This window comes from Schistocerca piceifrons, chromosome 2 (genome assembly GCF_021461385.2).
Source record: "Schistocerca piceifrons isolate TAMUIC-IGC-003096 chromosome 2, iqSchPice1.1, whole genome shotgun sequence".
NCBI lineage: Eukaryota > Metazoa > Arthropoda > Insecta > Orthoptera > Acrididae > Schistocerca > Schistocerca piceifrons.
In genome coordinates, this window is record NC_060139.1 from 343,281,112 (window position 1) to 343,308,670 (window position 27,559).

At 38.7% G+C, this 27,559-nt stretch overlaps 1 protein-coding gene across 5 annotated transcripts in view; it reads right to left on the reverse strand.

The window, feature by feature from the left end:
- The window catches only part of LOC124777532 (tubulin monoglutamylase TTLL4-like), a 228,551-nt gene extending 201,205 nt beyond the window's left edge, over positions 1 to 27,346 (reverse strand). For 2 of the 5 annotated variants that reach the window (XR_007015746.1, XM_047252984.1), the window contains exon 1: positions 27,140 to 27,346. The gene's annotated coding sequence lies outside the window, so the exon portion shown is untranslated. Of the gene's footprint in view, positions 1 to 26,536; positions 26,778 to 26,913; positions 27,003 to 27,139 lie in introns of those variants that run through there. The other 3 variants (XM_047252981.1, XM_047252983.1, XM_047252982.1) reach the window with 3 other exon arrangements.
- Between the last annotated feature and the right edge of the window lie 213 nt (positions 27,347 to 27,559).

Sequence of the window (27,559 nt, forward strand, 5' to 3'; positions counted from 1 at the left end):
CTTACAATGGTTAAATACATATCATTCAAATTTTTTTTTTTTTTTTTTTTTTTTTTTTTTTTTTTTTTGCACATGAGCACCTATGCTTAACTGTAAGTCTTCTTATGTATCTCTGATCAAATAAAGGCAATGATGGGTACCTGAAATACAGTCACACCTACGGGGAAAAACATTGCCATGGTCTATTCAACCATAAGGTGATGATTATAATATCTTATTTCTTTGTGGGCAGTTTACTTCTATTCAAAAACTACTTTGCAGTATAGGACGAGCTACAATGATAAAAACACCTCAGTTCTCCTCTGTATTCCATGTATCAGCCAGACATTTTATTTTTTGGCAATAATATCAAACAGGTTAAGGCTGTGTGGTTCCTTCCGAGAACATACAACCAATTACAGCAGTCTTAATCATTCCACCAGAAAAAGACATGAATAAAAAAAATTAAAACCTATCAACATATATGTGACACCCACATCCAATCAAAAAATTATCCAAGTAAAGTTAAATAATGATAAAATTGAAAATGTAAATGCAACAAAATTTTTGGGTCTATGGGTCCAACAAAATTTAAAATGGGACACACATATAAACAACTTATAAAGAAACTCTCATCATTGTGCTATGGACTAAGAATACTAAAATCTACTACAAGTAAATCCACACTAATGCAAGCATACCATACGCAGTTCCACTCATTGCTCCGCTATGGAATCATCTTTTGGGGAAATTCAACTCACAGCACACACAAAAAAAAAAAAAACATTGAGGATAATCTGTGGCCTCAAAAAGCTGGAATTCTGTAAATGTCAATTTATAAAACTTAATGTTCTAAGCATCCCATCCCTATTCATTCAAGAAACAATGCTATTTACCAGGGAATACCTCTCAAGAACAGGCAAATTAATCCAAAACAATGATATACACGCTCATTATACCAGATGGCAATCTAATATCCATCAAATTTTTTCAAGGACATCATCATACCAAAAATATATAACTCATCTGGGTGTCGTATTACACAATAAAATTCCAGAGCAAATAAAAACTGCTCCAGATCCAATATTTAAAAATAAACTAAAGGCATTTCTGACAAAGCACTGTTTCTATTCAGTACAAGAATTCCTGGAAATGAAAAATTATAAAGTTCCTTTGTAAAATACTGTGATTAGAGTAAAACATTCTGCAGGCAAAATAATAAACTAATTTCTACTATACACAACTATGTTTCAGTTTCACTTCCCCAATTTTTTTAACTCGCTTTTTGAATGTACAAGTACACATTCTATTAGTATTAAAACTTAACTGTCTGAAATCTCAATGTTAATTTCATGTTTAATGTAGTTTTTAAATGACATTGTCCTTCTGTTGTGTTTCCAGTTGATATTTTCACTATTCTGTAATCTCAGTGATTATTTGTGTAAATTTAAAGTAGCACTACATTGCCTACATGTTTCTTAGTTCCCCATGTAAATTGTTTGTATTTTCTGTATGTGAAGTTACTATATTCATCAATGAACAATTTTGTGTACATTTTTTTAAATGGGAGTCCATTGCCTATTTTTTTTCTCTCCAAACTACATATTTGTTAAGAAATGACTTGTCCTATATCATGTGTACTTTGTGCAATATGTGATCCACAGGATGAATAAATAAATACAGATACAAATACACAATAAGAAGAATAAAGGGTAAAACAAGAGAAACTCAAATGCAATTTTATGAAGTCACAGCACTACCCACAGTACTACACTCCTGGAAATGGAAAAAAGAACACATTGACACCGGTGTGTCAGACCCACCATACTTGCTCCGGACACTGCGAGAGGGCTGTACAAGCAATGATCACACACACGGCACAGCGGACACACCAGGAACCGCGGTGTTGGCCGTCGAATGGCGCTAGCTGCGCAGCATTTGTGCACCGCCGCCGTCAGTGTCAACCAGTTTGCCGTGGCAAACGGAGCTCCATCGCAGTCTTTAACACTGGTAGCATGCCGCGACAGCGTGGACGTGAACCGTATGTGCAGTTGACGGATTTTGAGCGAGGGCGTATAGTGGGCATGCGGGAGGCCGGGTGGACGTACCGCCGAATTGCTCAACACGTGGGGCGTGAGGTCTCCACAGTACATCGATGTTGTCGCCAATGGTCAGCGGAAGGTGCACGTGCCCGTCGACCTGGGACCGGAACGCAGCGACGCACGGATGCACACCAAGACCGTAGGATCCTATGCAGTGCCGTAGGGGACCGCACCGCCACTTCCCAGCAAATTAGGGACACTGTTGGTCCTGGGGTATCGGCGAGGACCATTCGCAACCGTCTCCATGAAGCAGGGCTACGGTCCCGCACACCGTTAGGCCGTCTTCTGCTCACGCCCCAACATCGTGCAGCCCGCCTCCAGTGGTGTCGCGACAGGCGTGAATGGAGGGACGAATGGAGACGTGTCGTCTTCAGCGATGAGAATCGCTTCTGCCTTGGTGCCAATGATGGTCGTATGCGTGTTTGGCGCCGTGCAGGTGAGCGCCACAATCAGGACTGCATACGACCGAGGCACACAGGGCCAACACCCGGCATCATGGTGTGGGGAGCGATCTCCTACACTGGCCGTACACCACTGGTGATCGTCGAGGGGACACTGAATAGTGCACGGTACATCCAAACCGTCATCGAACCCATCGTTCTACCATTCCTAGACCGGCAAGGGAACTTGCTGTTCCAACAGGACAATGCACGTCCGCATGTATCCCGTGCCACCCAACGTGCTCTAGAAGGTGTAAGTCAACTACCCTGGCCAGCAAGACCTCCGGATCTGTCCCCCATTGAGCATGTTTGGGACTGGATGAAGCGTCGTCTCACGCGGTCTGCACGTCCAGCACGAAAGCTGGTCCAACTGAGGCGCCAGGTGGAAATGGCATGGCAAGCCGTTCCACAGGACTACATCCAGCATCTCTATGATCGTCTCCATGGGAGAATAGCAGCCTGCATTGCTGCGAAAGGTGGATATACACTGTACTAGTGCCGACATTGTGCATGCTCTGTTGCCTGTGTCTATGTGCCTGTGGTTCTGTCAGTGTGATCATGTGATGTATCTGACCCCAGGAACGTGTCAATAAAGTTTCCCCTTCCTGGGACAATGAATTCACGGTGTTCTTATTTCAATTTCCAGGAGTGTATATGGAGCAGAAATTCAAAAGGCCTACGGCATCTTGAAACATCAGAAATAAAATTCCTTTGATCTACAAAAAGCTGTACCAGTGGAGGCTATTTGCAAAATGAGGAAAGAGCTGGGGACAAAACAATTAAATGAAAAATCAATCCAAAGAAAGCAGGATTTGAAAGAGCGTGTATTGTGATGTCGACTCAGACTCCCTCAACAAGCAATGGAATGTAATCCTACTGAAAGGAATGTGGGAAGGTCAAGGAAAAGATGGTGAGGCTGTAACAGACCACAAGTCCTAATCCTGGTTTGGAAGAAGAAGAAGAAGAAGAAGAAGAAGAAGAAGAAGAAGAAAATAATTCCAGTTATATATTCATAAATATTAAATTTATTTTGAAATTATAATGGACTGTAAATAATCATTTTTGTCTGTCAGTGTGTTGTGAGGTCGCTCTATCAGATCCAACAATACATATAAGTTTTGAGATCCACACATTTCAACTACTCAAACGTATTACAGTCCAATGAATACATTTCATACTTGTTTTGTAAATAAAACTGTCTTTTCTTGATGCAACTTAATTTATTTTTCCCAGACGCATTTCACCTTGTTCTTGCTGTAAGGCATCTTCGGTGGGACCTATAACGACACTGTTTTGTTACTTTAGATTATCAAACAGTTCCATGTCAAATTTTTTAAAGTAATTAAGTAAGTACTTAACAGATTCCTGTGATCTGCGTTTTCTCTTATCTGGTCTGGGCGGTCGCACTACCACTTTATTTTCAAAACATAAGCGCAATCTTTTATTCCAAACTTTTGCACATTGTTCACCATGTTTCTCCTTCCTTTTTTGTGATGTACTATTATTCTATTGCAACTAGATACAGCTATTTGTTCGAACACTGTGTGTTTCAACAATGTAAATATTGTAACTTCATTATGGTTTCCTCCTCTTTGATTTGTTTACCTACATGCTGCCACCTAATAAACTATATGTTCGAAACAAACTTCTATTCATGATTTTTTTTTTTTGTGTGTGTGTGTGTGTGTGTGTGTGTGGGGGGGGGGATAGTTGGTGGTTTGAGTTGTAGAGTGTTGAATATGAATGTAATAGCTGTTTGAGAGTGGTTGAAAGCTTTGATGACAGCTGGTTTGACTTTTGATTTCAATATTCTGTGACAGGTTCACGGATTTGTGAGTGAAAAGATGTTGGATGGTATTATCATATTGTGTGGTATTATTATTATTATTATTTCTTTCCTTTCTCAAATGTCATGTCTGGTTAAAAATGGAAAGTGACGTGGACCTTGATTAAGCATGACTTCCTTTTAACTGTACGGTATATGTTACATTGCATTTAGGAACTTTCGGGTAATTGAACATGTATCAATTATTATTATTATTATTATTATTATTATTATTATTATTATTATTATTATTACTACATTAACCCTCTTTGGGTGTGTTATCCCATTATTTTATCTATTAGTGTGAACAATGAACTGTTTGTCACATGTACTTGATCATTCAACAGGCTTTTCCTTTTTGCTTTGGTTTTCTATATGTGGTAATGTACTTGCAGGGTTAGGTGGTGTTTTTTGTTGTTGATTCTAATTATTTTCATGACTTTGCTTATGTTCTCCTAGGTGTTCTGCACCACAAACAAAAATTGAAAAACTACATTCTGACATCAACAAGGTACATAAAAATATAAAATTCACAATTGAAAGAGAACAGAATAACCAAATTAACTTTCTGAATATAACAATCCAAAAACAAAACAGCAATGGACACTATCAATCCCAAATACTCGAACCACCACACTAACAAAAGCACACAGCACGTCGACACATGCTCCATAGACTCGACACAGCGCCACTCACCAAAGAAAACTACCAAAAAGAACTGGTTATAATAATGCAGACAGCACAAAACAGTGTTTACAGTAGCAACATAGTCACAAAGCTACACAACAAAATTAAAAGCAAAATAAAAGCAGAAAGCACTAAACCACAGCCAAAAACACAACAGAACCAAACACAAGCACGCAGTACCATAATGACGACACAGAATAATCAGAAAAAGATGAAAGAAAACACAAGATGGTACACAATGACATACAAACACAAACTCTCACATAAAATCACCAACATTTTCAAAAGTCAGAGAGTAAACATAGCACACAAAACAGACAATTCTATACAAAAATACACCGCCAAACTGACAAAAAAAAAAAAAAAAAAAAAAAAAAAAAAAAAAAAAAAAAAAACAGAGACATATGGGTCATTCCATGTCAAGTGCCCTAAATTTCGACAAGCTCCCCACTCTACCATCTCCAAATTTTTACAGGATGTACATAAAAACCTTACATGAAGCACTGCCAAATTACAGCTTCATAAGTAGTATGGTGGGGCCACTAGCCACCTTTTCGTAAAGGCTCATTTTTTGACATTGGAACTGAAATGAATAAATGATCAACTTTGTTTTACCAATGTTCAGGATCTAAGAGATCTGTCGTGCTGAAACTTTGTGATCCTGTTAAACTTTTTGGGTACCATAGCTTAGTTGTAGTACAAAAGGTCGAACTATGGTAAATTCATCATAGTGTGCTGGCAAAGTGGCCCATAAATCTTGTCATACCAAATAAACTTACATTTATATTACATTCTTGTTGCTGATGGAGCTGGAATGACAGAAATAATGTATTGGTTTGTTGTACAACAAGCATCCTGTCTAGCTGGCCAACAGAATGAATGTGCAGGTACACTGGGGCGCAAGAAACTGACTAAAACATCATTTTCTTCTTCTGAAACTTCAGATGCATTACCAATCTACCATTTTCCACCATATATACAGGCTATGTATTGGCCCGGTTGTAAGGCTGTAATGTTTCTGAATGAAACTTTGGCCAACATGTACCACAAAAAAAAGAAGTATCAGTTGGATACTCTTCTAACACAAACTTGCTTTTCATCTAATGGCCCAAAATGGTGATTCTCTTTTGTTCCTGATACTGTGCAGCCATTTTTGAACCTCGCTTCCTGCTCAGTTTTTAATGTTTCAATTTCTTCTTTTGAAACAAAAATGAATTGGATTCCTCTGATATTCTTTGTACAGTATTTAAACAAATCAGTTGGTCTTTGAAGGCTCGCTCTTGCTGCCAGGCACTTTACAGTTCCTCCAATTCCACAATTCCATCACATGGAGATTTTCCATGGCTTGTAGCAAAAAAGTTCCATTCAGCTGAGATTCCTAAGTCATTTTGATGGTGGCAGAGATTCAGAAAATTTTTGAAGTTTTTGTACTGCACTGCTGACCCATCACTGCATTCGTAAATGTGTGCAATTTTTCCAAGGAGACACTTTAGATCTTCTATTAATTTCACTATACAAGCCTGTACAGCGATTGCATCATGTTTCAGGCTGCCGCTCATTATACAGTAGCTGATGCTGCTGATGTCCAAGTTATTTCTGAAGTACAACAAATGGGTGTAAAGTTGCTTGGCTGTTATTCAGTGAAAACCTTGAGCTGCATCCTGGACAATGAAGGAATAATTTTCAGCAACGTCCATTAATATGATCAGTTCAGTTGGCTTAGAGCTTTCTTTTTATGCATTTTAGGTGCTTGCTCTGGTGCTTTGCAACACAATGATGAGCTGAAAGTTTGTCAATTTTTGAAATGAGATCTTCAATAAAATCCTCGGTGGTCATCTGCTTGGTTTCTAATGTACGAGGGCAATCCACAAAATACATTACGTTTTGGAATTAAAAATAAATATAGTATTGGAAATTTTTTTAATTATATACAGATGAAAGCCACACTTAAATACTACCTTTCTACATAGTTGCCATTTAAATTAAGGCACTTATCGTAACAATGGACGAGCTTGGAAATTCCTTCGTTGTAAAATTCGGCCGCCTGCGCCTTCAACCACGTGGTTACCCCTTCTTGAAGCTGTGTGTCGTCATTAAAACGCTGCATAGCCAACCACTTCTTCATTTCTGGGAATAAGTGGAAGTCGCTCGGTGCCAGGTCGGGACTGTACGGCGGATGAGGAAACAACTCCCACTTAAATGATTCGAGAATTTCACGATTGGCATTTGCCGTGTGGGCCCGGGCGTTGTCGTGAATCAGCAAGATCTTTGAGCCCAGCTTTCCCCTGCGCTTGTTTTGTATTGCTCTTCTGAGGTTGTGCAGAGTTGGGCAATACCTTTGAGAGTTTATTGTACTGCCTCTTTCCAGGAAATCCACAAAAATCACACCTTTTCTGTCCCAAAAGAGGTAACCATGTGGTTGAAGGCGCAGGCGGCCAAATTTTACGACGAAGGAATTTCCAAGCTCGTCCATCGCTACGATAAGTGCCTTAATTTAAATGGCAACAATGTAGAAAAGTAGTATTTAAGTGTGGCTTTCACCTGTATATAATAAAAAAATTTCCAATACTTTATTTATTTTTAATTCCAAAACATAATGTACTTTGTGGATATCCCTCGTATTTCTATCAGTGTGCACCCACTGTTTGAACTCAATAGTATCATCTGGATTACTGCCTTCCAAACTACTTTCTAAAAACTGTTCCAGTAGTTCTTTTCCCAGACAGATTTCACAGTGCTGAAGCATGCAGTCTTTGGATTCCAAATCACACACTGTTTTAGCAATCAGACTCTTATAATCTTGTTTAATTGGAGTGCTTGCAAGCAACAGTTTCAAATTTTGGTGTAAGCACAAACACAGACTGAGTGGATTACTGCAGCACCCACAGTGATGCACCATTTTGGCCTCAATTCGCAAAATTTGGGACATCCAATTTCAGGCCCATGCCGAAGTCAATATGCAGCAAACATTTCTTTCAAATTATTCAGAAGAAGGTATTTTTGCATCAAAACTGTATTTCCTTCTATTCTAATTGATACACAGTTTTTTTACCTGGACAAATTCAGCTAAATTCTTCATTCTGGAGAAATGTTACCACTCTTTCTTTTACGACATCTGGAATCTTCTTGCCACACTTGTTCTTTGGCAGAGCTAATACACCATTTTCCATTTTCTGCCTGTAACTTCCTAGCTGCTTTTACCATCCTCTCTGAAACACCAAATTCTTGCATTGTCTCTTTTATAGTCCAGCTTTGTGGTACTAATGTCAGTATTTGCAATTTTTCAGGCTGCCTTGACAACTGCAACTTCTCTTTCAATTCTTTAATCAGCTGCTTATAATCGTCACAATCAGGACATGTCTTGCTTGTACTAGGTGTTTGGAGATCTTTTGGGGTGAATACTCCAACAGTTGGTCATAGCGAACTCCCTTTTCAACCACCATAAAAGAAGAAGGTACACGTGGAAAGCCCCAGGAGATACTAGAAGACACCAAATCGACTATATATTAGTAAAATCGCGTTTTAAAAACCAAATCAAGGATTGCAGAAGCTACCCGTCTGCGGATATTAATAGTGATCACAACCTTGTAATGATGAAATGCTTACTCAAACTCAAGCGATTAGAGAGAAAAACGAACAAAGTATGGAACAGAGATAACCTAAAGTCTGAAGAACTAGTGATCCCTTATGCACGGAAAACTGATGAGATGGCATCAAACATTATTCCCGGGAGTACTAACGAGGAGTGGAAACAAATCAAAGAAGGCATACATAAAGCAGCAGAAGAATTTATTGGGAAAGCCAAACCTGTAAACAGGAAAGAGTGGATAACACCTGAAATAATTTGTCTAATGGAAGAAAGAAGACTATACAAAAATGCCTCTGACGAGCAAAGCGAAAACAAATATAGAAAGCTTAGAAACCAAATAAACAGAGAATCTAGGAAAGCAAAAGAAAATTACCTCAACAGCATTTGTAAAGAGGTGGAGGAAAACATGGTTAAAGGAAAAACTGACTTGGCCTACAGAACAATAAAACAAAACTTTGCTAAACGGAAAGTAAAATCTTCAGGAACTATAAAGAACAAAGAGGGCAAGGTACTATTTGGATATGACACGCTGAAGAGATGGCAAGAATACATTGAAGAGCTATATCAAGGAGACCCTCTAACAGATAATATGATAGAATTAAGCGAAGAAGTAGAGAAAGAAGAACTAGGGGACACAATTCTGAAAGATGAATTTGAAAAAGCACTAAAAGAACTACCAGATAAGAAAGCGGCAGGTGTTGATGATATACCTTCTGAACTAATTAAGAAATCAGGAGACAAAATGAAAGCTACATTACTGCAACTCATACAGAAAATATACAAAACAGGTGAAGTTCCTGAAGACTATCAGAAATGCATCATATTCCCCATACCTAAGAAAGCATCTACTATGGACTGTGAAAACCATCGAACACTCAGTCTTCTTTCACACGCATCAAAAATTCTAATAAGAATAATTTTGAAAAGAGTTGAAAACCAATTGAATAGCACTCTAAGTGAAGACCAATTCGGTTTTAGAAGCGGTGTAGGGACGAGGGAAGCAATCTTATCTTTAAGACTAATAATTGAGAAACAAATTTCCAAAAACAAACAAGTATTTATAGCCTTCGTAGACCTCGAAAAGGCATTTGACAATGTTGTATGGCCAGAAATGTTTAGAATTCTGAAGAAGGCTGGTCTGAAATACAATGATAGAAGGATAATCTTTAAAATATACCAAAATGAAACAGCCTTAGTTAAGAAGGAAAACAAAGAAGAAACAGCAAGAATAAGGAAAGGAGTGAGACAGGGATGCCCACTATCTCCAGTAATTTTCAACGCATATATCCAAGAAGCAATAGACAAAATAAGAGAGAATATTGAAGTAGGAATAAAACTTAACGGAATGAAAATAGATATGTTGCGATATGCAGATGATATCGCCATAATTACAGAAAGGAAAGAAGATTTAGAAGCCGCACTCAATGAAATGGAAAACACCTTAAAAGAACAGTATGGAATGAAAATAAATAAGAAAAAGACTAAAGTGATGGTGAGTGGCGCCCTGAACTACAATGAACCCATACGAATAACAATAAAGGGAGAGAAACTAGGGCAGGTTACAGAATTTAACTACTTAGGTAGCAAAATAACAGCAGATGGAAGGAGCAAAAGTGACATTAAAAACAGAATACAACTTGCCAAAATAGCATTCAATGGAAAAAGAAACTTACTGACGAGTAGAAATGTTAGTTTAGACGTAAGAAAGAGAGTCATGAAAACCTATGTGTGGAGTACAGCCCTTTACGGATGTGAAACTTGGACTAGTGGAAAAGAAGAAAAGAGAAGATTAGAGGCATTCGAAATGTGGTGCTACCGGAGAATGGAAAAAATCAGCTGGCGAGACAAGGCTACAAACGAAGATGTCCTCAGAAGAGTGAAAGAAAACAGATCTCTTTGGCGAAATATACAGAAAAGAAGAATAACCTTCATAGGTCACATTTTACGGCATAACAATTTCATTAAGAGAATATTAGAAGGAATCATTGAAGGAAGAACTCGCCGAGGACGACCTAGATTAAGCTACATTCAACAAGTAATAAATGACATCGGGTGCCAGACCTATGCAGATATGAAGAAGAAAGTTGACAAAAGAACGGAATGGCGTGCTGCTGCCAACCAACCTGTGGGTTGATAACCGAAGAAGAAGAGACTCCAACAGCAGCAACATTATTCGCAATTGCCTCTTGAGCTTCGCCTATTTTTCTGTTTTGCGTAACCTTTCACATCTCTTTTTGATACTCTCTGAAATTTTAGAAGGGAGACCCCAAAAGCAGTTAGACTTGAAGCGATTGATACTTCTGGATATGCTTCATCTTCTGACTGTTTTGAAGTTGACTGATTTTTCTGCTCTCTTTGCTAAAAATTATTTTCTGCAAGTTGGACAGATCTGACCAGGTTTCACATTGCGCTTAGTCACAGCTTGCACTTGTTTTGCTGTTTCCACATTGACAATCTGTAAACCCTTTTTAACAGAATGGTTCTTTGCACCAAAAGGATTACAACAAGATCTCTGTAGAAAGTCACACTTGTCCACAAGTAGTGCTTTGTGATGAAAGCATATTTGTGCATTTTCAGTAAGACATCTCACTTCTTTGGTTTATTAATTCCTGATGCTTTACTGAAAATTCTTTGATTGGAATGAAGCCTTGTTGAAGTGTATATTTTTTCAGATGACATGCAGAACTATCTGGAAGGCCAATAACACATGGTACTGAAACCTTATTGATATCCATTACACTAGAATTAAATTTATACTTCCAATTACCATTTGTTTCAATATTAGATAAAGTAGAAATGGTGTACATTTCCAACTGAAAAATATTAAACAATCATAGATAATGGGAACTTCCTTGAGAATGCAACAGAAAAAATATTAAATAACCTGGTAAACATTTCTAAAGAGTCACCCCGTACCTTGAAATAATTTTTACTTACCGAAGAAAGATGTTTATCCAGTAATGACAACACACTTTACATCATTTAAAAAAGGCACAGACAACATATGAACACTCTTCACTACACAACAGTGTGCTTCGACTGATTCTTGAAGCACGTTACCAAACTCCAGTGTTGACACTAAACTGGTCTGTCTCCAAAATAAAACAACTTTTTCTGATCAGACAAGATGAGCTCAGATAACTCAGTTATTATTTGAGCAATCTGGATGCCACTTGCAGAGCTTTATGACGTGCTGACAGGTTGCAGATAATTAAGTATCAGCTTTAGAAAGTTATTCTCAAAGTAGATACAAGGCAATAAAGTATAATCAAAATTTGGTGCAACAAGATTGATGAGCCACTTTGATAGCACACTATGATGAATTTACCACAGTTTACCTTTTGTTTTAACAGCTAAGATATTGTACCCAAAAAGTTGAACAGGATAACAAAGTTTCAGCATGACAGGTCTCTTAGATCCTGAGTAATGTAATTCAAAGTTGATCATTTATTCATCTAAACCGAATGTCGAGAAATGTAATGTAATGAAAATACAAGTTTATTTGTTCTTAAATGCAAAGTCTCCAAAATAAAAACAACTTTTTCTGATCAAAGAAGGTGAGCTCTTTTCAATGGTGCCGAGAAAAATCAAATTTGAGTGATCCCTTTTGAGATATGACCTTTTGAAAGTGAGCCAAGATTGACTGATTAAATTTTTAGCACACTTTGAACTTTGATAACTCAGTTATTATTTGAGCAATCTGGGTGCCACTTGCAGAGCTTTATGACATGCTGGCAGGCTGCAGATAACCAAAGTATTAGCTTCAGAAAGTTACTCTTTCAGTAGATACAATGCAATAAAGTATAGCCAAAATTTGGTATGACAAGATTTATGAGCCACTTTGATAGCACACTATGATGAATTTACCATAGTCTGGCCTTTTATACTATAACTATGCTATCGTACCAAAAACTTGAACCGGATCACAAAGTTTGAGCACGATAGGTCTCTTAGATCCTGAACAAAAATGGTAAAACAAAAATGATCATTTATTCATTTCAGTTGCAATGTCAAAAAATGAGCCTTTACGAAAAGGTGGCTAGTGGCCCCACCATACTACTTATAAAGCTGTAATTTGGCAGTGCTTCATGTAAGGTCTATATGTAAATCCCGATAAACCAGAAAGCACGTATAGATCAACTACAGTGTAACATTTGTAAAGGCAGATAAACAGGACAAACAGATAGAACATTTGATGTCATATACAAAGAACACATGAGAGCCTGGAAGTATGGGACAATCCACTCCATATTTGCAGAACACCTAACAGAACACAACCACTAGAGAAGACACGAAAATAATTAGAATTAAAAAACCACCTAACCCTGCAGGAAAATTACCACATACAGATAACCAAAGAAAAAAGAAAAACCCTGTTGAATGATCAAGTAAAAATACCAAACAATTCATTGTTTACACTAATAGATAAAATAATGGAATAACTCCGCCAAAGGGGATTAATATAATAATACCACCCAATGTCTTTTAATCACTTATCCGTGAACCCCTCCACAGAACATTGAAAGCAAAAGAAAAATCAGCTGTCACCAAAACTTTCAACCACTCTCTAACAGCTATTATATTCATATTCAACACACTACAACTCAAACCACCCCTCCCCCTCCCCCCACCACCACAACACGCACGCACACACACCATGAATAGAAGTTAGTTTTGAACATACAGTTCATCAAGTTGGCAACATGTAGGTAAACAAACTAAAGAGGAGGAAACACACAATGAAGTTCAATATTTACAGTGTTAAAAGCACAGTGTTTGAACAAATAGCTATATCTAGTGGCAAAAGAATTACAACAGTACACCACAGGAAAGAGAGAATCATGGCGAACAGTGTGAAAAAGTTCGGAATACAAAATTGCACTTATTTTTCGAAAATAAAGTGGTAGCGCAACCTGCAGACTAGATGAGAGGAAACGCAGATCACAGCAAACTATAAGTACTTTATATATATATATAAACAAAGATGAGGTGACTTACCGAACGAAAGCGCTGGCAGGTCGATACACACACAAACACAAACATACACACAAAATTCAAGCTTTCGCAACAAACTGTTGCCTCATCAGGAAAGAGGGAAGGAGAGGGAAAGACTAAAGGAAGTGGGTTTTAAGGGAGAGGGTAAGGAGTCATTCCAATCCCGGGAGCGGAAAGACTTACCTTAGGGGGAAAAAGGACAGGTATACACACGCACACACACACATATCCATCCACACATACAGACACAAGCAGGTCTTTAAATATGTCTGCTTGTGTCTGTATGTGTGGATGGATATGTGTGTGTGTGCCTGTCCTTTTTTCCCCCTAAGGTAAGTCTTTCCGCTCCCGGGATTGGAATGACTCCTTACCCTCTCCCTTAAAACCCACTTCCTTTCGTCTTTCCCTCTCCTTCCCTCTTTCCTGATGAGGCAACAGTTTGTTGCGAAAGCTTGCATTTTGTGTGTATGTTTGTGTGTCTATCGACCTGCCAGCGCTTTCGTTCGGTAAGTCACCTCATCTTTGTTTTTATATATAAAAGAGTGGGGTAAACTGTTTGCTAATCTACAAGGAAACAAAACTATCATTATACAACCCACTGAAGGTGCCTTAGAGAGAGAGAGAGAGAGAGAGAGAGAGAGAGAGAGAGAGAGAGAGAGAGAGAGAAAGGTGAAACACGTCTGGGAAAAATAAATTAAATTGCAGCAAGAAAAGGAGGTTTTATTTACAAAACAAGTATTTCTGTGCTTGCTGTGGAGGATGGCACACAAACGAACTTGGAATACATTTCAGTTTATGTTTTACACAGCACCTTCATTAGCAACAATAATATAAAAAGTAGCTGTATCAATAGTTTTCAGAAGATTTATCTAGATTCAATTTTCGTCAATTTTACAATACATGACTCAGTCCTCTTACATGATTCTTGTACTTCTACTTCTGCATCTACACTGTGCAAACCACCGTGGGACCGATGACCTCCGCAGTTTGGTCCCATAAGATTTTACTTTATCAAACCACTGTGAAGTGCATGGCAGAGGGTACATCCCGTTGTACAAGTTATTAGGATTTCTTCCCAGTCCATTCACGTCTGGAGAGCAGGAAGAAAGATTGCTCGAATGCCTCTGTGTGCATTGTAATTAATTTAATCTTATTCTCGCAATCCCTACGTGAGTAATATGTAGGGTGGTTGTAGTATATTCTTGGAGTTTTAATTTAAAGCTGGTTCTTGAAACTTCATTAGCAGACTTTCTCATGATAGTTTACCTCTACCTTCAAAAGTCTGCCAGTTCAGTTCCTTCAGTAACTCTGACACTTTCCCATGGGTTAACCAAACCTGAGACCATTCATGTTGCCCTTCCCTGCATACATTCAATATCGCCTGTTAGTCCTATCTGGTATGGGTCCCACATACTTGAGCAATATTCTACAACTGGTTGCACGGGTGATTTGTAACCAGTCTACCTTGTAGACTAACTACTTCTCCAGCATACAACCAATAAACTAAAGTCTACCACCTGCTTTATACACGACTTAACCAATGTGATCATTCCATTTCATATACTACTAAGTGTTACACGCAGGTATTTGTATGAGTTGGCCATTTACAACACTGACTCATTGGCGGTATAGTCACAGGATACTATGCTTTTGCATTTTGTGAAGTGCACAATTTTACATTTCTGAAAATTTAAAGCATTTTAATAATTTTTGCACCACTTTAAAATCTTATCAAGATCTGACTGAATACTTGTACAGCTTCTTTCAGATAGTACTTCATTATATGCTGGTGTCCAAAAATTAAAGCAACACACAAACATTTTGGGAGGATGCGTGTATTTTGCGACAAAACAGTATAAACAGATGATAGTAAAGTGGAAGCAATGTAAAGCATATAAAACGTAAACAACTGTAACATACATAATGATAGAGAAAAATGTTCTTTTTTCTGACTTAAGGGGGGTAGGACGTCAAACGGGCCGACTTGGAGCAGGAGAGGCACCACAGGACATTTTATTTTCTACTGTCTACACTTTTACAAATAAATTCATAAAACTTTGTCAGCATGACCAGGAAGGATTCACGATTCACACTCATAGCAGTGGAAGTGCAAAAACATAACAAAATTAATTTTTTTAGATATGAAATATCATCATTTTTTCCACTTACTGTTGTTTGCATTTGTTGCTATAGGTACATTTTTCTTCACAAGTAATAGAGATTCTATGATGAATTTTGCACAGCATACAAACCATACTTACAGGTGTATGAAACTCTAGAATTTTCCAAATCTATTAAAAACTGTGGTAAAAATTGAGATAATTAACCACAAAATTTGATTTTTTTTCTAAAAATAAAGTTTAAAACTTAACAGCTTATTCATTTTTTCATAAATTAAATAGATTCTAAAGCTTCAGAAACCTGCAAGTATGGTTCGTATGCTGTGCAAAATTCATTGAACAGTCTCTCTTACTTATGAAGAAAAGTGTGTCTATAGCAACAAATGCAGCCAATAGTAAGTGAAAAAATGATGAAATTTCACATGTAAAAAAAAATTATTTTGCTATGTTTTTGAACTTCCATTGCGGCGAGTGTGAATCCTGAATCCTTCCTGGTCATGCTGACAAAGTTTCATGAATTTACTTGTAAAAGTATAGACAGTGGAAATTAAAATGTCCTGTGGCGCCTCTCCTGCTCCAAGTCGGCCTGTTTGACGTCCTACCCCCCTTAACTGATTTGCAATTTCTGAAAACTGGTTAATATGCTCAGTATGGGGTGCGACCATCTCTGGTAGCAATACAGGCCTGTCAACAATGGGGCATGTTGTGAATGATGTCATCACTTTCATGTTGAGGCAACAACGCACGTTCTTCCTGCAGAGCTGCTCGCAAATCTTGGAGAGGGGTTGGTGGATGCTGACGTAATGCATCCCATCCCCTTAAGGCATCCCAGAAATGCTCTGCGGGATTCAAATAGGGAGAGTGAACAGGCCAGGCCACGTCACACGTGCAGTATCTTCCGTTTCCAAGAAAACATCAACCACCTGTGCCCTGTGAGGTGGAGCATTATCGTCCATCAATACAAAGTCTGGGCCCACAGCACTTCATAACAACCACAAATGAGGTCGTAAGATCTAGTCACGATACCTGACCTTGCTGATTTATGAATACAATTTGACGTGGAGGTGTTCGAGTGGTGTACATAATCCCTGCCCACACCATTAGAATTCCTCATTGATATCTTGTCTCTTCCCACAATGTTTGGGTCCTGAAATCATGTTCCACACTCCCTCCAGATGTGAATCTGGAGTGGATAACTCCCCAGACCAAACTCAGACTCATCTGTGAAAGTAACACTGGCCCACTGTTTGAACACCCAGGTGGCATGTTGTTGATTCTGCTCTAGAGGTTCCCTTCTGTGAAGACGTGTCAGAGGTACAAGTACACCAGGTCTCCAATAATGAAGGCTACTCTGCCGAAGTCTTCTGTACACCTTTTTCCTCAAAACAACATGTTCAGTTGATACTTTGAAGTCATATGCAATGCAGTACCAAGACTGTATCGTCGTGCCCTTGTAGTCAAATAATGGTCCTCTCTTTCTGACGGCAGATGTGGTTGGCGCTGCCCTGATCTTCAGAATACGGTTTTGGGCACACTAAACTATTGCCACGTCCGAGAAACAACAGAATGACTTTCATTAAGCCATCGATCCACATCAATTCGCAACTTTCCCATTTCCATTCTTTCTATGGCCGTCCACCACAGCTGTCTGGTAGGCACTTTCTCTGTGCCATGCTGCACCACCTGCGACTATGTACACCACGATTTGAATGTGTGACTTCCCAGCAAACACTACCCTGTTTAAAAGATGCCCTGACATCATAGTTGGCGTGGTGATTTGTTAACTCAAATTCCATCTTCCGTGTCGAACACGATCATACAGACATCTGTTGACCGTTTGCATTATTATATCGTGAATTACACACAAGGCAGAAAAATAGCAGTTTGTTGCTTTAATTTTGGACACCAGTGTAGATAACTGCATTACCTGCAAAAAGTCTGAGGTTGCTATTAATATTGTCTGCAAGGTGATTAACACAGAACATGAACAGCAACACACTTCCCTGGGGCACACCTGAGGTTAATTCTACATCTGATGGTGCCTCTCCATCCAAGATAACATGCTGTGTCCTCACTACCAGCAAGTCCTCAATACAGTCACAAATTTCACTTGATACCCATATGATCATACTTTTGACAATAAGCGTAGCTGTGGTACTGAGTCAAAGGCTTTTTGGAAATCCCGACACATTGTGTCTCCCTGATTGCCTTGATGTAAAGCTTTCAGCATGTCATGCGGGAAAAGTGCAAGGTGGGTTTCCCATGATTACGTTTTTGGAATCAAAGCTGGAAGGCATAGAGGAGGTCATTCTGTTCAAGATACCCAATAATGTTTGAGCTCAGATTATGTTCTAACTGATGTCAAGGAAATTGGACAGTAGTTTTGTGGATCACTTTTAGTACTCTTCTTGTTGTGACCTGTGGTTTTTTTCCCAAGAACTGGGCACGATCCCCCCCCCAGCCCCTCGCTCCCCGAGGGATCTATGATAGCAGGGATTCCAATGGGCCCCAGAGATTTGTTCAAAATTTTAATGTTTTCAATTGTTTCTCAACACCACTGACACTAACACTTCCCTCACCCATATTTTCAGTGGTACAAGGATCAAATTGGGGCAATTCTCCTGGGTTTTCCTTTGTACAGGAACATTTGAAAATGGAATGAAACATTTTAGCTTTTGTTTCGCTGCTCTCAATTCAAGTTCCTGTCTCATTTGCTTCGGACTGGACATTAATTTTGGTGCTACTAATAGCCTTTACACACAACCAGAATTTCTTTGGGTTTTGTGAAAGATCATTTTACAATATTCTGCTACAGTCACTGAAGGCATCACACATTGTTCTCTCTACAGTCAAACACACTTCATTCAGCAGCTCTCTCTAGCACTATGCTTTGTTTTACACCTACTATACGGTAATCTCTGATTCTTTAGACGTTTCTTTACAGGGACTGTATCCCAATGAGGTTCCTTGCCATTATAAACTGTCCTACTGGGTACATATCTAACCAGTGCGTGGCTAATTATTCTTTTGAACTTCAGCTGTAGTTCCTCTTCATGCTCCTGCCCTGTGCTGAAAGTTTAACGTTCCTCATTGAGATACGATACTACTGATTTTTCATCTAGTTTACTGAACACGAATAACTTTCCTATTGTTTTAGTTGACCTCTTTACTTTGGTAATCATTGTTGCCACGACAGCATCATGGTCACTGATACCAGTTTTGACGTAGAAATTTTCAAAGAAGTTAGGTATACTTGTTGCCGTTGGATCCAACATTTTCCATCAAGAGAGGTGTTCTGAACTATCTGTTGTAGGTAGTTTTCAGAGGCATTTAGTAATGTTCCACATAATGCCTTGTCACGTCCACCACTAACAAAACTGTATTTCTTCCAATTGATTGTTGGGTGATTAAAGTCTCCACCGATGATTACAGTGCGATTTGGAAACTTATGTACAAGTGAACTGAGGTTTTCTTTCAAGTTTTTGGCAACAGCAGGAGATGAGCCTGGTTGGCAATAGAAGGATACAATTATTTTATGCCCACCCCTGATACTGAATCTTGCCCAAACACCAAGCAGCGGCAGAACACACACATAAAAGACAGTTGTCACTGGCAACTTTCGGAGCCAGTGGCTTCTCCTTCAGGTGAAAGGGTTGAATGGAAAGGAAGAGGGGTGAAGGAAAAGGACTGGAGAGGTATAGGAAAAGGGGTAGATTTCAGGAAAGTCACCCAGAACTGCAGGTTCTACACCTCTCCAGTCCTTTTCCTTCACCCCTCTTCCTTTCCCTTCAACCCTTCTGCTTGAAGGAGGATCCACAGGCTCCGAAAGCTAGCCAAATACAACTGTTCTTTATGTGTGTGTTCTGCCACCGATTGGTGAGTAGATTTTTCATCTATGTAATTAAATAATTTTGTCAATAATTGATTGTTTTTGTTGTTATAAAACCAGTTCAGCCACATTGGTATCATCTGCTAACACCAGAGATAGTGTGTCCGGAAGTTTAAGATATCGCTGCGAAGGAGCCAAATTTGACCGACGAAAGCAAAAATGTTCAGAGAAATTCAGGAATACAGAAACACAAATCAGTGAGGAATGAAATAACTAAGTGCTGGGAAGCTAAGACGAAATGTCTTCACAAAAAATGTGAAGAAATCAAAAAAAGATATGATCGTCGGAAGGACTGACTCAGCATAGAGTAACATCAAAATAACCTTCGGTGAAATTAAAAGCAAGGTGGTAACATTATGAGTGCAACGGGAATTCCACTGTTACGTGCAGAGGACACATCAGATAGGTGGAAAGAGTACACTGAACACCTCTATGAGGATGCAGATGTGTCTGATGTGATAGAAGAAGAAACCAGTCTCGATTTAAAGGAGATAGGGTATCCAGCACTAGAATCAGAACTTAAAAGAGAAGGGATAGATAATAATCCATCACAATTTCCAAAATTATTGGGGAAAGTGACAACAAAACAACTATTCATGTTGATGTGTAGAATATACGAGTCTGGCGACATACCATCTGACATTCAGAAAAATATCATCCACGCAATTCCGAAGGCTGCGAGTGCTGACAAGTGCAGGTATTATTGCACAATCAGCTCCTGCATCCAAGTTACTGACAAGTATAATATACAAAAGTATGGAGAAGAAAACTGAGGATGTGTTAGATGACAAACAGTTTGGCTTTAGGAAAGGTAAGGGCGCCAGAGGATCAATTCTGTAGGTACAGTTGATAATGTAAGCAAGACTACAGAAAAATCAAGATATGTTCATTGGATTTGTGACCTGGAAGAAGCATTTAACAGTGTAATATGGTGCAAGATGTTCGGAGTTCTGAGAAAATAGGGATAAGTAATATACAATATGTACAAGAGCCAAAAGCGAATAATGAGAGTAGACGACCAAGAACGAAGTGCTTAGATTAAAAATGGTGTAAGACAGGGATGCAGTCTTTCATCCCTACTGTTCGATCTGTACATCGAAAAAGTAATTATGGAAATAAAAGAAAGTGTAAGGAGCGGAATTAAAATTCAAGGTGAAAGGAGATCAATGACACGATTCGCTGATGACATTGCTATCTTGAGTGAAAATGGAGAAGAATTACATGATCTGCTGAATGGAATGGACACACTAATGAGTACAGAATATGGATTGAGAGCAAATGAAGAGAGATAAAAGTAACAAGAAGTAGCAGAAATGAGAAAAGCAAGAAACTTAACATCAGGATTGATGGCCACGAAGTAGATGAAGGTAAGGAATTCTGGTACCTAGTAAACAAAATAACCAATGACTGATGGAGCAAGGAGGACATCAAAAGCAGACTAGCACTGGCAAAATGGGCATTCCTTACCAAGAGACGTCTACTAGTATCAAAAATAGATCTTAATTTGAGGAAGAAATTTCTGAGAATGTACGTTTGGAGCACAGCATTTTGTGATAATGAAACATAGACTGTGGAAAAACCGGAACAGAAGAGAATCTAAAAGTTTTGAAAAGTGCTGCTAGAGACAAATCTTGAAAATTAAGTGGACTGATAAGGTAAGGAATGAGGTGGTATTGTGCAGAATCAGAGAGGAAAGGAATATGTGGTAAACACTGAAAACAAGAAGGGACAGTATGATAGGACACTTGTTAAGACATCATGGAATAACTTCCATGGTACTAGAGGGAGTGTAGAAGAAAAAACTGTAGAGGAAGCGGAAGACAGAGATTTAGATACATCCAGCAAATAATCGAGGGCGTAGGTTGCATGTGCTACTCTTGAGATGAAGAGGTTGGCACAGGAGAGGAATTCGTGGCGGGCCGCATCAAACCAGCTGGAAGACTGTTTAAAAAAAAAGCAGGATGTGGGCCACTGTCAGGTGGGCACCACATCAGCAGTAAGGCGGGTGTTCACATCAATCATGGGTCAGCCAAGTATGACCAACATGTAGACAACAAAGGACAGTGGATTCCCTGCGAGAAGTGTGAAGGGAAGACTGCCACAAGATTGTGCTCTCCCTTATTGCAATCAGTTTGTTTGGGGAGTCCAGGCTGGACAATTCTGAGTTCCAGATCTCTAACAACTGATGGCATAGAGTCAACCGAAGGTCTAGTTTTGGAACACCTCTACCCCCCCCCCCCTCTCCAAAACTGGTACCCAATTTTGCTAACCAGTCGGCATATTCATTTCCTGAGATCCCAATAAGTCCAGGCATCCAAATAAAGACAACTGGTGATCCAACTTGACAGAGGTCAGAAAGATGATCCTGGATAGTAGACGCTAAAGGGTGATGAAGGCAGCATTGGTCTACAGCCTGAAGGCTGCTCAGAGAGTCAATGAAGATTAGAAACATCTTGCCAGTGCAAGAAGCAGCATGACCAAGGCTCGTATGATGGCCACCAATTAAGGAGTGAAGATACTGCATCCGTCTGGCAGGAAGAACAGTTCATTGCGTCGCGTGCGCGCACGCATGTACGTACATACGTACGTACGTACGTGTGTGTGTGAGAGAGAGAGAGAGAGAGAGAGAGAGAGAGAGAGAGAGAGCAAATCCATAGGTCCATCACAGAACCTCTCCCCTGGGCATCTCCCTCTTCACCCGCACCATTCCCCGCACTCCCTTCTTCTACATGGTAACTCCGACTAACTATATCCTCACCTTCAATTACTTCTCCTTTGAAGGATATTCATGGTCCATCTAAAAAAAAATCCTTCATAAACACACAGAAATCCAAGCCACTCACCCAGTTTGGGCTTATTGATGACATCTTTATGACCTGGATCAAGTGTGAGAACACCCTATCCACGTTCCTCCAGAACCTAAACACCTCCATCCACATTAACTTCATGTGACCCTCCTCATTCTAACACGTCACCTTCTTTGACGTCTGTCTCCATGTCAACGATGGCTACATCAGTACCTCTGTCCACATCACATCTATTAGCCACCACCATACCTTCCTTTAACAGCTGCTCCCACTGCACATCCTTCCACACAACCTAGGCACCTGTGATCATTGCTTCTGTAGTGATGAGCAGGCCCTTTTGAAATATGCCAAAGGTCTCACTGCAGCCATCGTAGACCGAAATTGCCCCCCTCACTTTGTCCAGAAATATGTCTCCTGTGCATTGTCTTCCTAGCCATCTAGCATGCCTTCTGTCTGGCCACAATGAGCATTCCCCTCATGACTCAGCACCAGCCAGGATTGTAGCAACTAAATCACATCCTTCGTCAGGATTTCGACTATCTCTAGTCATGCCCTGAATTGAGAAATACCTTCCCCACCCCTCCTGTAGTGGTATACCATTGCCTACCCAACTTACACAATATCCTTCTTCTTCCTATTACAACCCTGCTGTCTGCCCCTTGCCCCATGGCTCATATCCCTGCAACTGACATAGATCTGAGACCTTCCTATACATCCTCCCATTAGCATTTATTCCATTTCTGTCACATGCATGTGCTACCCCATGAAAGCCAGCATCACACGTGAAAGCAGCTGCATATCTACCAACTTAGCTGCAACCACTATGCTGTATTTTACATGAGCATGACCACTAACAAGCTGTCTGTCCACATGAATGGCCATCGTCAAATCATGTCCAGGAGACAGCTGAAATACCCAGCTGCTGAGACTGCTAATCAGAATGATGTGCTTGACATAGATAACTGCTTTGCAGCCTGGATTATCTCACCAACACCAGCTTTTCTGAATTGTGCGGATGGGACCTCTCCCAGCAACATATACTTCACTAATGTAACCCTCCCTCCCTTCACAACCTTTAATATTCCCTGTCCTCCATTTGTCTATACTCTTCCCTGCTCGCAATCCAGTCCTACACACACTTTCTATCCCACCAGTGCAACTGCATGGTCCATTCCCCTTCTTTATTCTTCTCCTCCTTGTTAAAATGATGGTTTGTGTATGTTTGGTAATAATATTTTCAAGTTCATTTTTTTAGTGTTATCTGGAGGGTCTCGAAAACAAGAAACACCCTTTCCAGTACAAATACATGTGTTCTTTCCAATAAAACAAAAAGTAAGAAAATAGGTGGTGATGATATTTATATAAAACATCAAATTAAGCATAAATATTATGCAAGAAGTTTTTATGCCATGTTAACATGTCAATAAGTTCTAGAATAGTCAAATAACTGCTGCAGCCAATACACTCGGTAACAAGTAACTTCTCCATAGTGTACTTTAGTTGTTAAGAAAATATTTCAGTCACAAAACTGTCACAAAAAATTGGCACCACTGTTTTAATTCCAACTTTGACCTTTGTGGGTGGGGGTGAGGGTGGCAGGGTGAGAGGAGGAAGACAATGATAGGAGTTCAATATGAAATAAAAGGGCATATCATATCCTACTGGTCAACATAGAGTGGAGTAGAGCACTGTTGTGTTCAAATAACTGTCAGGTTGACTGCTGCTTTGCCATTCAATATACAAATTATAAAAATGTATTCACACTGAAGGTAAACTTTCTTGTTGTTTAGTACTCGATTCTAAAATACTTTAAAATAAGTTTGGATAGACTAGAAGACATGTGCTTATTTTCTCTCTTCAGTATTTGAGATGCTGAAGGGAATTAAAGACCAGAGAGAAGAAATAAAAATTTGCAGTTTGTCGATGATACTGCAATTCTATTAAAGACATCAAAGATCTTGGAAGGGCAGTTGAATGGAATAGACAGTGTCTTGAAACGAGGATATAAGATGGTCACTAACAAAAGCAAAATTATGGTAATGGAATGAAATCTAATTAAATCAGATGAAGCTGAGATTAGGAAACAGTAATAGATGACTTCTGCTGCGTGAGCAGCAAAATAGGATGGCTGAAGTAGAGAGGGCACAAAATGTAGAGTGACGATGACAAGAAGATTGTTTTAGAAGAAGAGAAACTCGTTAACATTATATTTAAATTTAAGTGTCAGGAAAAGTTTCAGAAGCCGTTTCTTTGGAGTGTAGCCTTGTACGGAAGTGAAACTGGACAATACACAGTTCAGACAAGAAGACAATAAAGCTTTTGAAACGTGGTGCTACAGAAAATTGCTGAAGGGAGTTAAAACTGTAGAGGGAGATCAAGGCTGAATACAGAAGCAGGATCAAACAGATGTAGGTTACCGTAATTATTCAGCAAAGAAGAGGGCTGTACAGCATAGAGAGCAGCATCAACACAGCCTTCAGACTAAAGATAACAACAACAACAACCAACAAAAGCAGCAACAATTATTTAAGTCTGGTATAGTTTCTTGACTCATTCAATAGCTCAAAGATTAACCTACTAAGTCAGCACAAGGTTTCAATTCTCTTATTGAAAGAGTTATCATAACCAAAAGACTTTACCATCTTTAGAAAGCTGAAGATTAAAACTGCCTTGAGTCATTTTGTTTTAACTAATATATCAGTGGCAAACACACTGCTGCAGTAAATCACTCAAATAATTATTTTCATGAGCCATTTCTACCACAGCTCCCTCTCATCTACCATAAATTTGTTTCCTACTTATAATGCTCCATATAAGATTAATTACAGGGGAGCTTTTTCATGTAAAAAATGGCTTTGTTTCTTTTATTACAATAGCAGATTGGATCTTACAATATGGGTGGTAATTTTAGTATCTATTTTGATTACAGCCTGTCATATGAACAACTGCTTTCTTCTTGCCACAAAACACTTTGATCTCATTGTCTATTTGTGCTTCCTCTTTGCTTCTGTTTACTGTTATCCTAATTTTTACAGTATAAAACATGCTCCAAGTTTGAGAGTTTTCCAATTACACTGACTGCTTTCTAAATCACTTGCCAGTGTTCTTTTTATATAATCACTTTAAAAATCTTGCATGAATATCTAGTTAGCATTTTTTTAAAGCTGATAAGTAGGTAGTGCCATCAGTATGTGACCATCATGCTTAAATTATGGTTTATTTACTCCACTCAACTGTTTGTTGATTTTTGAGAGGGGGGGGGGGGCAGATTCAAGTTTCCTTCCTCAAAAATTTCATCACTTCATGAAAGTGCAAAATTACTCTAGAGGATCTTACTGAGTGGAAAGAAAAATATTTAATTGCAACTGTCAGATTTGTGGCTCAAGAGCTGTTATAGCAAAGTAATTGAACAAAGTAATCTTAAGTAGTTGCCTTCTTCTTGACTCTTATTTGTATGTAGCAATCACTTGATATTTTTCTGAGAAATTGAATCAAGTGCCCATTCACAAAGTACAAATCAAGCACACTTGTAAAAAAAAGTTAATGTTTCACAAACTTTCATTCTGCCAGCCATCCTCTTTCACAAATGAAAGATACTGTGAAACTGAATAATATATTTCCTTTGTATGTGTTAGTTTAATAAATTATTATGTAAAATCTGACTTAACAACAGCTGGGATTACAAGATTTTCTGGGGATGGTATTTGCCACATACACTGGATTGCAGTTGTGTGTTTTACTTGCATTATTTACATAGATTTCAGTTTGATGCCAAAATGAATCTGTAGTGTCAGCTACTAAGAGTTTTTAATCAATGTTTCTTAGAGCTTCAAAAATGAATTTCAAACGGCCGATTACAGGCATGTGAAGATTAAATTAATCCTAACATTATACACACAGAAATATGTGAATGTGAAAAAAATTGTTAAATATTACTTTCATGCAAGTACACCAAAATTCAAATTATTCTGAAACGTACATAATAATTTGTCAAAGCTTACAGCATACACAAACACAATACCATTCAACATAGCTTTACACATTAACGTAATACCACCGTGTAGAATAACTTCTAATGCAGAAAACAAATTTTACTTCTTTACCTACGCTGATTCTCTCCTACCAATCGGTACAAATCAGAATCTTTACGTTTTTCATTCTGAATTAATTGGTAACATCGCGTACAGTTTCATCAAGTTTCGCCAAACACAAGCACAATCATAATACATCGTCCCCAAATACCATCGGCATTACGATAGACCTGTAGTACGCGCACCCATGTCTTCCATCTATCCCGCCGTTCAAAGCATGCTTCATACACTCCATGCACGAAGACATGCATGCGCGCTTCATGAAACGTTAATCCCCAGCAACTACTGAAATTTTTGCCTCCTAAATTAGATACAGTATAAATTACAGCCTTCGTTACGTTAAAAATAGCTTGTGAGGCATTTACCAGATTCTTCAGAAATATACTCACCGAGATAACAATAGGCACGCTAACATAGCTATTATGACATCTTATGGCCAATGTAACACAAAATTTACAAATCGATTCCACCGTCGTCATTAATTTTAGTACCAACATATAAGTACAAAAGTAGAACAACAACATCGTCTTAATACTCTTATTCATAGAAAATTATCATATACTACAGTTTTAAAAGAATTTCTCTTCTTTCGTAGTTATATTAATACCTATGTACCTTGTGACCGGCGATCTTCCGTATGTTGAAGATAAATTTCCAGACAGAGCATCAATATTTTTTGACTATCCAACACAAATAATTTTGTTGTCCACATTTTCGTTCAACGTAACACGTAGTTTAGTGAGTTTTGAAGGGATCTGATACATTGTGGCTCAATTACCAACGTTAATGACAAAAGAGTACCAGCTGCTCACAAGGCTTTTGTAGTGGTACTTGATGAGGTGCGCATTTTTTTTTTTTTTGTAGGATCTAATCATTTTTTATTATATTTTTGACTAAATTGTATTTTTTGCAAGTTTATATACGCATTGAGAGAACTAAACATATTTTGTGTTCCATTTTTTCGTAAAGGGATTGATCTGAAAATATGGGAACCGAGAGCCAGACGCCGGTGTCGAAATCGGGAAATGTTACTGC